We start from the raw sequence: 6,000 nt of genomic DNA, 5'->3' as shown, positions 1-6,000 counted from the left end.
TATTTCTAGATAGCGTTGGTACAAAATAACAATTATTAAGATGTAACTCCAACCCCGAAGCTAAACTAAGTACATAAGTTCCTACAGAGACTAATGAGCTACTTTAGACCCGTTTCCCATTCGGAGATCGACATCACCTTTGTTTAGCTTTCTTATGCTTTTTAGGCCCTGCAAATGATTACACAAGTGAGAACCACAACCAGTATCTAATACCCAAGTTGTATTTGAAGCATAATTTATGTCTATCATAAAAGATTCAGTTGAGAAATTACATGTCGGCCTCACAATGCCAGCTTTTATGTCATCCAGGTACTTTTTACAATTACGTCTCCAATGTCCCTTGTTATTACAATAATTACAAGTATCTTTAAGAGGATTACCCTTTATAGGTTTTTGCTTGGTAGAGCAATTCGCAATTGCTTTACCTTTCCCCTCCACCTGAACGAGCTTCTTACCTGCGTTCCTCTTAAACTGCTTCTTCCCCTTCACATTAATCGCAAGCACATCTTTCCTCGTACTCCCACTCAATCCCATGTCCTTCTCTGCTTGCACAAGCAGAGAATGGAGCTCATGTAAACTCTTTCTCATGTTTGTCATATTGTAATTTACCCTAAATTGGGTAAATCCCTTGACGTGCGAGAGAGAGTGGAGCACTCGGTCCACCACAAGTTCGTCGGGGATCTTGCATCCCAACCCCTCTAAAGTTTCCACGTACTCAATCATTTTAAGTACGTGTGAACTTACAGTTGACCATCTTTGAGGTTAGCCTCAAAGAAACGAACAATGTGTCATCTTCAATTATTTTCGGGCTTGAGAAAACATAGTGGAAAGCCTCGAGAATACTTCATGTGCATCACGAAACTTGACACATTGCCTTTGTAAAGCGAGAATCCATTGAAAAATCAAAACATTTTTTATTGCAAATGATTCTTTTTGATAATTTGAAAAAGCCTCCCTTACATCGGCAAAGGGCCCTAGTACTAGGCGAAGGGGGAGAGGGATCGACAAGGTAGCGTAATTTGCCATCACATGCGGCAGCTAATCGAAGTTGTTCTTCCCAATCTTTAAAATTACTACCGTCGGCTTTTAATACATATTTGTCCATAAAAGAACGTAGCCATGAATCTCTAGCTATAGTGGCGGTTTCACTAGTAGAAGTCATCGTGATTACTACAAAGGAAATAAAGGAAAGATTAACATTTATCGTCTAGAAATATTTAACTTGTGAAACTATTTAACAAGTTCCCATTTATATAATGATCTCCCACTGAATTATATAAATGATTCCAAGATCCAATTTTATATAAACACGGGCACGGTGGACCGATTCAACCCATATTTATATAAATTTGGTGAGTCAACGTTTTGACTGATTCTACTACTAGAACTCTTGGTTGACGGATTTTCTTAAAATCTATCTTTTAGCCCCAGAATAAATATGGGCACGGTGGACCGACTCAACCCATATTTACCCCGTTGAGTCCAACCAATTTTCACGCGTAATAACTTTTATTACCCTACTTACCCAACGTAAAAAGAGTGTACCTCGGTGATCCGAACCTACCTCTAATGAAGAAGGGATTCATAGGTGCTATTATTTGGTAAGGCTTAATCTCAATTTTAAACAAATGTGAGAGATCTTATCAATTTAATTGTCTATCACTTTTAAGTGAACAAAATTAGTGAATGCTAGACGATTAAATCGATAACAAAAAAAAAAAAAAAAAAAATGCAGTGACGATTTGGCATGAATGCATAGAAGAATTAAAACAAACAAGTCCTAATATGGCCACCTAGTTAATCTAATTAACTAAAATTATTACACTTCGGAAACCAACTCCTTGGTCCCTTGAGTCTTCATAAATTGGCCTCCTTCTTTAGGATTTCGGAACGCCTTTCCGAAAACACCGTCTTCATGAAAACTCTGTCTTTAGAAGCTTCATCTAATAACTAATAATTAAATTACATAACAATACCCTATTATACAATTTGTAATAAAATTAAAATAAAACTATTAATTAATTACAAATTAGGCGATGCGAAATCGCAATTAATTACAAAACAAGTCGATATTCCTTTACATTTCGGGAAATACCAACTTCTACCTATGGCCATATTAGGAAAAATTACATAACAATAATTCTAAAAAAAACATTCATCTAAATGAATAATAAAATGCATTATGGAAAATGACATGCCAAATCGTCTAACTTACCAACAACGATCATTTGAGCTTGCCTTGACGGAATTTTTACCAATAAAAATTCATAATCAATTCTTAAAACACTTTTAAGACTTACTTATCATACTAATCTGGTCTAATATCAAAATGATTATTCTCAACAATTATCTTGAATTTATATGGGAATTAAAACACAATTGTGACAAAAAAAGATATAATAATTCACAATTATCATACAAAAATTCCATTTAATATAAAAAATTATGGAAAAATAAATTTCAAAACCATGAACATTCTGGTCTTACACCAAAAATGCCATGCAAGTGAAAATTTTTTATTTTAAAATTTATTTAAAACGATTTCACAATTTAATCGGTAAAGCGACAATTTTTACGATTTAATTCTAAATCAAACCATAAAAATTGAAATGACTTAAAATAAAATTTTTTACATTTTGGAACAATTTCCAGGAGCTAAAAATTCAGAAATTTTGAGCCCTAAAGTTAAATCATCATTTATTTACAAAATACCCATTATTTACCCATTTTTATCAAATAAAAATCAATAAACTACCTAAATTAATCACATTAACCTAAAGTATCTACTTATCTCATAAATAGAACATGCATGTGGTTATTTATAAATAAATATGCATAAAATTAACCATGCAATCAATTTTAATTAACTCTTAATTAATTTTAATGCATTTTTACTCAATTTTATGCCAATTTAAGTTATAAAAAGTGCAAAAATTTAACAAAAAAAAATTTTCGTCCCATATCATCCTAAGACCAGATTATTTACATGCAAGACTATATTATGTGATAAAACGAATTTTAGTAACATAATATCAATTTTATTAATTTATCTCATAAATTACTAAAATCGTCTTAAGACAACATGCATGTATTTAACAATGCTCTGATACCACTTGTTAGTTATTTAGACCATATTAATACTCATCTTATGATATTAAAATTACATATTAATTTAAAATGGTCTAAATCTACATGCATGCAAATAAAAGTATAAAGATGGTATTAAACCATCTTAAGACAAAAGTTCCTTACATTGTATAAGGCAAGTTTTGGGCACAACTCAAGGACTCCTTCCTTGATGTTGTTCTTGAGCTATGAAAATGGATGATCCTCCAAGACAACAAACCACCAAAAAGATGGTCTCCTAAGGATACACCCAAGAATCAACCCAAAATACTACTACAATACTAACTAGATATATGTAGTAGTAAACCTTGTTTAATTGTATATATGATGTACTAATAAATATTATTACTTTGATAATATTATTAGTTAATATTTATATATGTTTTTGATATAAAAGATGAACAAAATAAGAAGAAAAATTTGGTCTTTAGGTAGTGTATATGAACCTAGACCAATTTTTCTTCAAATTTTTCCAACTAGAGAAATGGTGGAGTTTCAAGGGTATTTATAGGCAATTTGAGGGGACAATTATAAGTGGAAAAATCCACCTAAAATACACTTGTGATGTCCTCAAAAAACCAGTATATGTGGACTACTTTTGGTCCATTTCGATTTTCGATATTTGCCCCACAAATGCTTATAAGTCGTATATTTAATTATCTTACATAATTAAATATTAATTTAATTTATTTAACACTTAAATAATATAAATTAACTACCAATGACTACTTAACTATTAAGTAATCATAAGACCATTTTATCAACATACAATGTGTCAATATTAACCCATTTAGCTAATTTTACAACCTCTTGTAAAATTTAATAGCTAATTAATTCCACCTCAAAACATATACACATATCGTATAAAATTAATTAATTAACAATTAATTAATAAATTCTAATCATTTATTATTTAAATATCTCATAATTAAATAATAAATCTCTTTGTCCCGAGTTCGTAACTCGTCATCAAATAATACATTTATGTGACTAACTAAGAGTCAAATAATACAAGGAATTAATTATCTCGTATCTCATACAAACAATTAATTTATTCTATTTGGGCATCATCCTATAGGTGTGACCTAAAGGGATCACCGATCACCGCCGTCACACGACAAAGAATGTCAAACTCTAGTCAACCAATCATTACCGATTAACGACGATCAGCTGACAAATAAATAAATAAATCCCTGATATTCCTTTTACGAGATTTAATATGTAAACGCACTTATTGTGGAGGACACTACTCCAACATCTGGAATTTCTGTAACTTCCAATCAGTATTGTTTCTTCAGAGCTCAATGTACTTCTCAACTAGGTACTCAGAACCCATTTTTCTATTGTAAGTGGACATTACACAATTATGCTTCAAGTGTAACCCAGTGATTTGGAATATTACTTCTATCAGATTCCTAACATGCACTCTGTACTTACATGGATTCTTAGTCCCACAAACATATTTTCCCAACTTTGACCTCTTCTTGTTCCACTCGCACTTATACATATTGTAATAATGAGTTGTCACCTTATCCCTTCCATTGTGTGAGTAGTAGAAGTCATAGCCATTTTCCACACTATGTTGCACTAGAGCTTTCCTAAAAACCTCAACACTTAGGAAGTTTAACCCTGACCTCAGCTTTATAGGTTTGCTAAAGTCATGGTCAGGGTTAAATGTAAGGTTAGAACACCCCTTATCGTCATCAGATCCATGTAGACTTCTCCACTCATCTGAGTCATAATCCACATCTGCCTCCACATTCACATACAAGTCATCAACCCCATATAAAACCCTCTCTTTTGCTTTTGAAGGTTCAACTTCAGCTTTGTTTTTTTCCCTTCAACTCTTCAATGCCTAAACCTCTTCTTTTTTAAATAAGTCATCAGCCTTATTTAAACCAATGTCAAACTCATTCAGACCAAAATCATCACTGCCTTGCTCTCTAACCTCAGTATCAGTAAACTCACCTTCTTCTACTATTTTTTCAGCTACTTTCTTCCTCCCCACTACTACAAATCCAGGCAACTACAACGCCCCTTTAACAACGATTATTCACGAAAATCACAATAGACGTTGTAGAATGTATGGCGCGAATTTTACTAAAATTAATTACAACGGGTATGGTTATAACAATCGTTGTTATAAGTTTTAACAACGGCTCACACATGCACAACCGTTGTTAATAATTTGGCGCAAAATTGACGCAAAGTTAGTGAAAAGTAATCACAACGGGTACTTTTGAAACCCGTTGTTAAAACTTATTTGACAACGGTTGTTGTTTTACAACCGTTGTTAAAACGTTTTAACAACGGTTTTTCTTTAATAACCGTTGTCAATACCTTCCATACTATAAACCACACAAACACAAATCAGCTACAGCCACAAAACACAAACCTTTATACACAAACATAAACACAAATACAGCAGACACAAACACAAACACAAACACAAACACAAACACAAACACAAACACAAACACAAACACAAACACAAACACAAACACAAACACAAACACAAACAAACACAAACACAAACACAAACACAAACACAAACACAAACACAAAACACACACTTTCTCAACGTCTCTTTCTCTCTTTCTCATCGTCGCTTTATCTTCTCGCCACATCCTTTGTTGATTTCATCGTCTCTTACTTTCTCTAATTATCGTAAATCTCGCCACACTTTGTTGGTTTCATCGTCTTTCATCGTCATTATTTTCTTTTTCTAATTATTTCATTTGCATGTATGTGTTTTTATCGACCATTATGTTATTTCTTTAAGTATTATTCGCTTAATTAGCTAGTAAAACAAATTAAATAAACTAAAACAAAGAAGAAGCAAGATGATAGAGAGGAATGCATGATAAACATCAT

This window comes from Silene latifolia, chromosome X (genome assembly GCF_048544455.1).
Source record: "Silene latifolia isolate original U9 population chromosome X, ASM4854445v1, whole genome shotgun sequence".
In the NCBI taxonomy this organism is placed as follows: Eukaryota; Viridiplantae; Streptophyta; class Magnoliopsida; order Caryophyllales; family Caryophyllaceae; genus Silene; species Silene latifolia.
This window is presented reverse-complemented; position numbering follows the sequence as displayed.